This window comes from Sciurus vulgaris (assembly GCF_902686455.1).
Source record: "Sciurus vulgaris genome assembly, chromosome: 16".
Classification (NCBI taxonomy): Eukaryota; Metazoa; Chordata; class Mammalia; order Rodentia; family Sciuridae; genus Sciurus; species Sciurus vulgaris.
In genome coordinates, this window is record NC_136477.1 from 62,990,118 (window position 1) to 63,001,512 (window position 11,395).

At 35.9% G+C, this 11,395-nt stretch overlaps 1 pseudogene across 1 annotated transcript; it reads right to left on the reverse strand.

Annotated features, from left to right (window-relative positions):
* Positions 1-9,136: 9,136 nt before the first annotated feature.
* On the reverse strand, positions 9,137-11,088 carry LOC306647154 (serine/threonine-protein kinase D3-like; annotated as a pseudogene). The gene has a single exon. The product of its transcript is annotated as a serine/threonine-protein kinase D3-like (transcript).
* Positions 11,089-11,395: the final 307 nt, after the last annotated feature.

Genomic DNA, 11,395 nt, shown 5'->3' on the forward strand with positions numbered 1-11,395 from the left:
TATGGGGCCCCACTTCCATTTGAAAGGGAGCAATAGGCAGTGAATAAGAAAATAAGCACGTAAATTCACTGAGGAAAATCGAAAGGGAATGTGATAGAGAGGGATTCATTTAAGCTAAAAAAGAAAAACGCATTCTAGGTACAAGGAATACTTGGTTTAATTTTTAAAAAATACTGACACATTGAAAGATGGTGATAAAATTCTGTGCTATGAGCCAGGTGTGGTGATGCATGCCTGTAATCCCAGCAGCTTGGGAGGTTGAGGCAGGGGGATCACGAGTTCTAAGCCACACTCAGCAAAAGCAAAGTGCTAAGCAACTCACTAAGAACCTGTCTCTAAATAAAATACAAAATATGACTGGGGATGGGACTCAGTGGTTGAGTGCCCGTGAGTTTAATCCCCGGTATCCGCCCTCCAAAATTCTGTGCTATGTGTATATTATGTATTACCTTACATTGACATTTAAAAAATAAAACCATGCATGTTACCTACCATTTCAAATTAATTTTTTTCATTCCAATAGGTATCAATAGAAGGACTATAACTATAACTATGACCCTAAGTTGAATCTAATGAAATGACTAGAATAATAATAAACAGGTTAACCAAATTTGTATTTGAACACATTTGGGCCTAGCAACATGGAAAGAATAAAACAACATTTCTCTCTCCCTCCCCTCTCCTTTTCACCCTATCTCTCTTTCCTTCTTTATTTCTTTATTTCTGTGGTAATAGAAATTGAGCCCAGGGCCCTATGCATTCTAGACAAACCCTTTACTGCTGAGCTGTATTCCCAATCTGAAATAATTTTTTATAAATAAATTGAATTTTTACTTATAGCTGCTTAAATTTTGTTACAGTTTTAAAAATCATTTTATAACCTGTCTGTTCAAGGGACTGTGTGATATTGAACAAATTATTTACCACCTTCAAACATTTTAGGGATCAAATGAAATAAATATGTAGAACACCTATTATGTTGCTTAGCATAGAATGAACACTTATGTCATATTTGTTGCCTGTCTTCTCCACCCTTTCCAATTCATTTTTCCTGTAGGAATAATACACAGTCAGCACTTTATATATGCAGCTTCCATACTCATGGATTCCGTCAGCCACATAATAAAAATGCAGTTATGCCTAAGGTGTTCGCATTTGTACTGAACACATGTGGACTTTTTTCATTGTCCTCATTGCCTAAACAAAACAGTGTAACTATTTACGTAATATTTCTATAGTAGTAGGTATTACAAGTAATCTAGAGTTGGACATGGAGGCAAACACCTGTAATCTCTGTTACCAAGGAGGCTGAGGCAGGAGGATTGCAAATTCAAGGTCAGCCTGTACAATTTAGTAATACCCTGTCATAGAAGTAAAAAAAACAAAACAAAACTGGGGTTGTAGCTTAGTGGTATTGCACTTATTCAGCATGTGCAATCCCTAGTACCCCACCCCAAAAAATAAATAAGTAAAAATAATCTAGAAAGGATTTAAAGTTGCAGGATATATGTAGGTTATATGCAAATACATTATAATACATTGCATTTTATAACAGTATTATGCATTGTAAGAGACTTAAGCATCTGTGGAGTGGGTTATCCTGAAACCAGTCCCAGATTCCAAGGGATGACTATACTAAATGTTCTAAATGTTTATTAAGTTCTCAGGCTAGCCTTGGATGATTTATTTCTTCACATTTTACCTAAAGCAATATTTTAAGGAAAGTATTATTCTATCAATCTAAATTATTTCATAATTTATTATCTAAATGCTGTTAACTTTCTGTGGTCATTCGTTTAAGACAAAAATAACCCAAAATGAATCACAGCAGCTTTGGAAATAATTTTCTCAGTCTGGAGAATCTCTGCTAGTTATTCTAACATAGTAAAATGTATATAATTTAGACAGTAGCGGGAATTCCTGTCTTATGAGAAAAGTTCAGTCTTTTCAGTGGCTCATGGTCAGAGGCTAGCAACCAATGCAAACTGGTTAAACACTTAAAATGAAATTAACAGAACTTCCCTACCCCATGTCTCCTCACCCCTTTTCTTGTTCCCCATTGACACTTCCTCATTTATAAATGATATTTTTATATTGCTCCCTCTTTTGAATCGTTAATTTAAATAATGTTTACTGGTTTCCTTTTATAATAATGAGGATTCCATGTTCTACCTTGCCTATACTTATGACATTTGGGGCAAATATTATTCACTATTAGATCAAATGGTGTTTATTATATTTCATTTTCCTGAAGTTTAAGAATTTCCTCATTAAAACATATATTTGTTTCTTTAAGATATATTGCTTGGTGTTCCCCTGACCTTTTATAGCAAATTTTTGAGAGAAGGTCAATTAGAAAATCTGTCAGGGTTTTTTCTTCCCTTCCCCTCCCCTCCCTTTCTCCTCTTCCACCTGGAAACCTCCTTCCTGGCATTCTCCAGTTTGGACTGGTTGCTGTCTTAGACTCTGACCCAGCCATCATCTTAGAACTCTCTTTATCATCCTAGAAATTCACATCAACTCCCTTCTGTGTTGAATTTTTATTTTTTAGATCTCTTTCTTGATATGTTCCCTCATTTTGGTAGGGGCACATACTTTTATGGCTACCTGTGAAATTATACCAAAGAATATAAATATTTAAGTTCTTATATATCTGGAAGTATATTATACATTCAACTATTAATAGTGTGCTTAACTATAGAATTTGAATCATTTTTATTTACTATCTTCTAGCTTTCATAATTGCTATTAAGAAGTCTAATACCATATTAATGCATTCACATATTTAATGCACTTTTTTTCCTTTTTTTGGTTATACTGGAGATTGAACTATGGGCACTACCTATGAATTACATCCCCAGCCATATTTATTTTTTATTTTAAGATAGGGTTTTTAAAATTTTGAAAGAGTTGCCCTGGCTAGCATTGAACTTGTGATGCTTCTACCTCAGACTCTGCAGTATCTGGGATTATAGGCATGTGCCACTGTGCCATCCAGCTCAGCGCATATTTCTTTTATTTAAATTTATTTTTATTGTAAACAAATGGGATAAATCTTGTTTCTGTCTACATGGAGTAGAGGCATACCATTTGTGTAATCATACATTTACATAAGATGATAGTTTTTGATTCATTTTGTTATTTTTTTCCTTCCCCACCCTGCCTACCCCTCTTTTCCCTTTATACAGTCCCTTCTTCCTCCATTCTTGCCCCCCTCCCACTCCCCATTATGGGTCATCATCTGCTTACCAGCGAGATTATTTGTCCTTTGGTTTTTTGAGATTGGCTTATCTCACCCATTTGCCAGAAAATGCCATAATTTATGACTGAGTAATAATCCATTGTGTGTGTGTGTGTGTGTGTGTGTATCACAGTTTCTTTATCCATTCATCAATTGAAGGGCATTTAGGTTGGTTCCACAATCTGGCTATTGTGAACTGAGCAGCTGTGAACATTGATGTGGTTGTATTTCTGTAGTATGCCGAGTTTAAGTCCTTTGGGTATAGGCCAAGGAGTGGGATAGCTGGGTCAAATGGAGGGTCCATTCCAAGTTTTCTAAGGAATCTCCACACTGCTTTCCAGAGTGGCTGCACTAATTTACAGCCCCACCAGCAATGTATGAGTGTACCTTTCTCCCCACATCCTCGCCAACACCTGTTGTTGCTTGTATTCTTGATAATCGCCATTCTAATTGGGGGAGATGGAATCTTAGGAATCTTAGTTTTGATTTGCATTTCTCTTATTACTAGAGATGTTGAACATTTTTTCATATATCTGTTGATTGCTTTTGTGAAGTGTCTGTTCATTTCCTTAGCCCATTTGTTGATTGGCTTATTTGTATTCTTGGTGTAGAGTTTTTGAGTTTTTTATATATTCTGGAAATAAGTGCTGTATCTGAAGTATGAGTGGCAAAGATTTTCGCCCACTCTGTAGGCTTTCTCTTGGCATTGCTGATAGTTTCCTTTGCTGAGAGAAAGCTTTTTAGTTTGAATCTATCCCAGTTCTTGATTCTTGCTTTTATTTCTTGTGCTATGGGAGTCCTGTTAAGGAAGTCTGATCCTAAGCGGACATGTTGAAGATCTGGAGCTACTTTTTCTTCTATAAGATGCAGGGTCTCTGGTCTGATTCCGAGGTCCTTGATCCATTTTGAGTTGAGTTTTGTGCAGGGTGAGAGGGGTTTAGTTTCATTCTGTTGCATATGGATATCCAGTTTTCCCAGCACCATTTGTTGAAGAGGCTATCTTTTATCCATTGCATGTTTTTGGCACCTTGTCTAGTATGAGAAAATTGTATTTATTTGTGTTTGTGTCTGTGTCCTCTATTCTGTACCATTGATCCACCTGTCTGTTTTGGTGCCAATACCATGCCATTTTTGTTACTATTGCTTTGTAGTATGGTTAAAGTCCTGGTATTGCGATACCCCCTGCTTCACCTCTCCTGCTAAGGATTGCTTTGGCAATTCTGGGTTTCTTATTCTTCTAGATGAATTTCATGACTATTTGCTCTATTTCTGTGAAGTATGTCATTGGGATTTTATTTGGAATTGCATTGAATCTGTATAGCACTTTAGGTAGTATGGCCATTTTGACAATATTAATTTTTCCTATCCAAGAACATGGAAGATCTTTCCATCTTCTAAGGTGTTCTTTAATTTCTTTCTTTAGTGTTGTATAGTTCTCATTGTAGAGGTCTTTCACCTCTTTTGTGAGATTGATTCCCAAGTATTTTATTTTTTTCGAGGCTATTGTGAATGGAATAGTTTTCCTAACTTCTCTTTCTGAAGATTCATCACTTATGTATAAAAATGCGTTGGATTTATGAGCATTGATCTTGTAACCTGCTACTTTACTGAATTCACTTATGAGTTCTAAGAGTTTTCTGGTGGAATTTCCAGTTTCCTCTAAATATATAATCATGTCATCAGCGAACAGGGATAGTTTGAGTTCTTCTTTTCCAATTCGTATCCCTTTAATTTCTTTGGTTTGTCTAATTGCTCTGGCTAGAGTCTCAAGAATGATGTTGAATAGAAGTGGTGAAAGAGGGCATCCCTGCCTTGTTCCAGTTTTTAGGGAGAATGCTTTCAGTTTTTCACCATTTAGAATGATATTAGCCATGGGCTTAGCATAGATGGCCTTTACAATGTTAAGGAATGTTCCCATTATCCCTATTTTTTGTAGTGTTTTGAGCATGAAGGGGTGCTGTATTTTATCAAATGCTTTTTCTGCATCTATTGAAATAATCATGTGATTCTTGACTTTAAGTCTGTTGATATGGTGAATTACGTTTATTGATTTCCTGATGTTGAACCAACCTTGCATCCCTGGGATGAAACCCACTTTATCATGGTGCACTAACTTTTTAATATGTATTTGTATGCGATTTGCTAAAATTTTGTTGAGAATTTTTGCGTCGATATTCATTAAGGATATTGGTCTGACATTTTCTTTCCTTGATGAGTCTCTGTCTGGTTTAGGTATTAGTGTGATATTGGCTTCATAGAATGAGTTTGGGAGGGTTCCCTCCTCTTCTATTTTATGGAATACTTTGAGAAGTATTGGAATGAGCTCTTCTTTAAAGGTTTTGTAGAACTCGGCTGAGAACCCATCTGGTCCCGGACTTTTCTTTGTTGGTAGGCTTGTGATGACTTCTTCTATTTCAGTACTTGAAATTGGTCTATTTAAATTGTTTATGTCCTCCTCATTCAGTTTAGGCAATTCATATGTCTCTGGAAACCTGTTGATGTCTTCGAAATTTTCTATTTTGTTGGAGTATAGATTTTCAAAATAGCTTCTAATTATGTTTTGTATTTCAATCATGTCTGTTGTGATATTTCCTTGTTCATTCCGAATTTTAGCAATTTGGTTTTTCTCTCGTCTTCTCTTTGTTAGTGTGGCTAAAGGTTTATGAATTTTGTTTATTTTTTCGAAGAATCAACTATTTATTTTGTCAATTTTTTGTATTGTTTCTTTTGTTTCAATTTCATTGATTTCAGCTCTGAGTTTAACTATTTCCTGTCTTCTACTACATTTGGTGCTGGTCTGTTCTTCTTTTTCTAGGGCTTTGAGCTGTAGCGTCAGGTCGTTTATTTGTTGAGTTTTATTTCTTTTATTAAATGCGCTCCATGAAATAAATTTCCCTGTAAGTACTGCTCTCATAGTGTCCCAGAGATTTTTGATATGATGTTTCTTTGTTCTCATTTACCTCTAAGAAATTTTTAATTTCCTTCCTGATATCTTCTGTTATCCATTCATCATATAATAGGATATTGTTTAATCTCCAGATGTTGGAATAGTTTCTGTGTTTTACTCTTTCATTTATTTCTAACTTCAATCCATTATGATCTGATAGAATACAAGATAGTGTCTCTATCTTCTTGTATTTGCTAACATTAGCTTTGTGGCATAATATATGGTCTATTTTAGAGAAGGATTCATGTGCTGCTGCGAAGAAAGTGTATTCACTCTTTGTTGGATGGTATATTCTATAAATGTCTGTTAAGTCTAAATTGTTGATTGTGTTATTGAGATCTATGGTTTCTTTGTTCAATTTTTGTCTGGAAGGTCTGTCCAGTGGTGAGAGAGGTGTGTTAAGATCACCTAGTATTATTGTGTTATGGTCTATTTGGTTTCTGAAATTGAGAAGGATTTGTGTGACATACATGATGAGCCACTGGGGCATAGATGTTTATGATTGTTATATCTTGCTGATTTATGCTTCCCTTAAGCAGTATGAAATGACCTTCTTTATCCCTTCTGACTAACTTTGGCTTGAAGTCCACATTATCTGAAATGAGGATGGATACTCCAGCTTTTTTGCTGAGTCCATGTGCATGGTATGTTTTTCCCCATCCTTACACCTTTAGTCTATGGGTATCTTTTTCTATCAGGTGAGTCCTTTGTAGGCAACATATTGTTGGATCCTTCTTTTTAATCCAATCTGCCAGTCTATGTCTTTTGATTGATGAATTCAGGCCATTAACCTTCAGGTTTATTATTATTATTATTATTTTTTTAGTGATACAGAAATACATTTTATTATCAAGCTTCTTAGAGCATATTTACAAAAAGTGGGATGTAACAAAAAATATAAAAATGTATTGAAGAATGTCATCATAGACTACTTTGTACATTATCAAATGTTTCTAGCAATTATTCCTTATACAAACACAATTTCAAGACAGAAGGTTATGCGGGTTATACAGTATCTGGAGTAATTACTCAACTCCAGATTATCTGACAGTGCCCTTACAAAATTTTTTAGAAAACTTAGGCATTTAACAAAAAGAGTGCAATTATTTTCATGGCTTGTAAAGTTTGATTATATACGAATAGCAAATGAACATTCCACTTAATTTTCACCTTATGCAGTAAAACCACAGTAGTGACTCAAAATATTTCTGTTTTGTGCACTTTTGCATAAACAGATTTTGGAGAAATTTGGGGAAGCCATCCTCTGACACAGGGAAAAATCCGGAAAGTTTTCTCTAATTTGGTTTAACTGCAGAGGCAACTGCCCTGTGAGAATACATTAATGACATATGTGGAATATCTCTCCACAATAAAATATATCCACAAAGGATCGCATACAGTATAATGGCCAGCAGGGTTAAGAGGGATTCTAGACCTGTAATCCCAGTGGTTGAGAGGCTGAGGCAGGAGGATCTCGAGTTCAAAGCCAGTCTCAGCAACTTAGTGAGGCCCTAAGAAACTCGGTGAGACCCTGTTTCTAAATAAAAAACAAAACAGGGCTGGGGATGAGGCTCAGTGGTGGAGTGCCTCTGAGTTCAATCCCCAGTACCTTAAAAAAAAAAAGAAAGAAAAAGAGGGATTCTGGGGAGATTCTGCCTGGGTTCATATTCACATACTAACTGTATGAACTTCAGCAGCTAATTTCCTTGTGCCTCAGTTTCTTCATGTGTAAGATGGGGTTCATAATTTACCATGTGGTGTTGTGAGGATAAATTAAAACATAAAGAACTTAGACTGTATAACCACTGCATAATGTTTCTATTCTCTCAAGGATATTTTTGTTGTAGGTTCAACAGTAGCTTTTGGGGTCTCTAAAGGCCCTCTCAGTCTTAGTCTGTTGATACAAGATCTTCTTTTCCTTTACTACTTATTCAATGGACAATGGATAATATTTTTATAATTTTGATATTATTGAGTACATTCATTCATATCTGATCTTTGTAACCACTGAGGAAAGTAGAGGAAAGAACTGTGGTCCTCATTTAATCAATTGAGGACTAAACACTCAAAACAGGCTGTTGTCTACCCAGGCCAACAAAAGTAATAAATAATGGAGCCAAAGACTTAAACCCAGATTTTCTGACTCCAAATGTTTGCTTTTAGAGTGAGGAAGAAGGAGAACAAACAAACAGTGGTCACAGAGATTACTGAAAAATGAAGAAACAAAAAGTCATTATATATATATTTTTTAAAATGGATCCCAGATCTTAAAGTTTCTTTGGGAAAAATAGAGCTTGAACATCCCTAATCTGTCTCCCCCAGTGCTGGGAATCAAACCCAGTACTTTGTGCATATTTGGCAAACACTACCATTGAGCTCACCATCCTTAATCTGAAAGCAATGCAGAGCTCAAGTTTCGGATTTCAGATTTCCAGATCAGGGATGCTCAGCCAGTAAAGTTTTTGTAAATATTGTAAAAAAAAAAAAAAAAAAAAACCCAAATCTGAAACACTTCTGATCCCAAGCATTTCAAATAAGGGATTTTCAACCTTTATTAGTAACTATTTTAAATAGCTGGCTGCTGGAGCTGAATGTAAAAAGAAGTACTTACTCCATTCTTTCATTTGCTGGGCTGATAACACAGCCCAACCCTCATAACTGAGTATTTCATGTCTATCCCACCCACAGCCTCCCAAATTGCTTAAAATAAAATACTGATTTAAAAACATTCCAGATACTTGAAAACCCTCCAATATGCTGAGGGAAGAAAAAGAGATACTGTTTGCTATATAGTGATGCTATAGATAGCATTAACTGACCTACACTGGCCTTTTAGTATATATTTCTTTTCTCCCTCAAATTATTCAATCTTGGGTAAAAATATCAATTATGTAATTGAAATTCAGATTTGCACCCATGGGATACACGATGGTGTCAGGTGGGAACATCAGTGTTTAGCAGCAGAACTGAGCTACACAAAGGCACACATAACCACACAATACTTAATACCAGCAGTTCCTACTCCTACTTTTTGTAACACCAATCATTCCGAATTATCTTAGTAGCTACTGAAAAATACTCACAAAAGATGACAATTCATTTTTATGGAGAGCGTTGCAGCTCCAAAAAAGTAAGGAATCACTGCCTTAGAGTCTTAATTGATGTAAACAAGAAAGGTAAAACAGCTGGCTCTCCATAGGCATCTAGGAAAAATGCTTCAATGCCTCTATGGTCCGTTAGACAAACATTTAAAAGACCTTATAGTAAATCACATACTGTTAGCCTCACAGTTATTGCTTCAATGCAAATCTGTTTAGTAATCAATTTTACAATCCTTGTAAGATTTAGTCAAGCTATGGTAGCTTGCCTTTAATAATAAATGATGTAAGATCAGGAGAGGGAAGATAAATTAAGTGGCATTATTGTACTGAAGTGAAGGAACAGGAAAAAATACAAAACCAGTTATTACTTATGCTATAAAAATTTATAGAAAACTTCCCCTTGATTCCATTATGTGTTATTACTCAGCTTCCCTTCCTGTACCTATGCATGAACTACAGTATTGGTTATCACCAATTCCTTATATTTCCTCATATCTTTGCTTCCTTGCAGATGACAACATACAAATAATAGTTAGGAAGCAAAATATCAGTCCATAAAATAAAATTCTTCCTTATTGAAGTTAGCTCATTGATAATTAAGGATCTTCTTCCATATCATCTGGATTAGGAGCCATAATAAAGTGCTTTGGGTATACAAGGTTATGTGTATATGCATGTATTTCCCAGCGAGCATCATCAATTTCATGTGTAATGTAACGTTCTCCAATTCGAGTTTCAAAATTCTCTAAGATCAAGCCACGTCTGGTAGTCCTGTAGCCAAGGATGACTAAGAGATTTGTCAACATTGTAACGTTTTCTCATCTTCACTTGAAGCAGGTTGTTTATCAAATCAATTGCTTCGCCAGAAATTTCTCTCCATGGATTTGGTGGATACATAAATGCAGCATTTTGGATTTGGTCATTTATATCTTCATCCTCATTGAATGGAAATGTGCCACTGAGGCTCACATAGACAATGACTCCCACTGACCACATATCTAGAGAACGGTTGTAACCCTTACTTCTGAGAACCTCGGGGGCTAAGTATGCTGGAGTTCCTACTACAGATCTCCGAAATGACTTCTCACGAATAATGCGTGCAAATCCAAAGTCACACAACTTCACCTGAGGAAAAGGCTCTGATGATGCAAGCAGCACATTTTCTGGCTTTAAATCACAGTGCACAATATTCTTAAAATGTAGATTCCTCAAAGCAACAAGTATCTGTGTGACCATGAATTTTGTAATCCATTCTGGAAGGCGACTTTTCTCACTGGATAGAATCATTTCCAACATATCTCCTTGCAACTTTTCCATTACCACAAAGACCCGTTCTGGTGTTTCGAACATACATTCCAGGTTTACAATCCCAGGATGGTGCAAATTCTGTAAAATAGCCACTTCATTACGGAATTGACTTTCCTGCTTTGTAGGGAATCTCATCTTATCAATTACTTTAATAGCCACATCCCTTCCAGTCTTTCTATGTTTTCCTCCATAAAAAATGCCAAACTGGCCTGAACCAAGCACCTGTCATCTGCAAAGATCTGGTGAACAGTACTGATGTCCACATTCTCCTGGACCTGACAGTTAGATACAGAGATACTGGTAGACAGATCTTTGTGGTCTTTCCCCTGCCCTGGAGAAGTGCAAACACTTGCTTGAGGGGTCACTGGCATCAGGGCTTGGCGAATTGCTTTTTCCCAGCTCTGTGCTACATCAAGTCCAACTCCAGTGGCAGCAAGAACAGGATTATGAGACAGGGTTATTATTGAGATATGATTTGGTTTCCCGGTCATATGGTTCATTTTTAAATTTTTATTTATTTATTTATTTGACACTACTTGGTTCCTCCTTTATTTGACAATTCCTTTAGGATAATTCCTCCCTTTGCTGATTTGCTTCTTTGTTTTTCATCTCTTCCTCATGGAATATTTTGCTGAGAATGTTCTGTAATGCTGGCTTTCTTGTAAATTCTTTTAGCTTTTGTTTATCATGGAAGGATTTTATTTCATCGTCAAATTTGAAGGTAAGTTTTGCTGGGTATAAGATTCTTGGTTGGCATCCATTTTCTTTCAGGGCTTGAAAAATGTTGTTCCAGGCCCT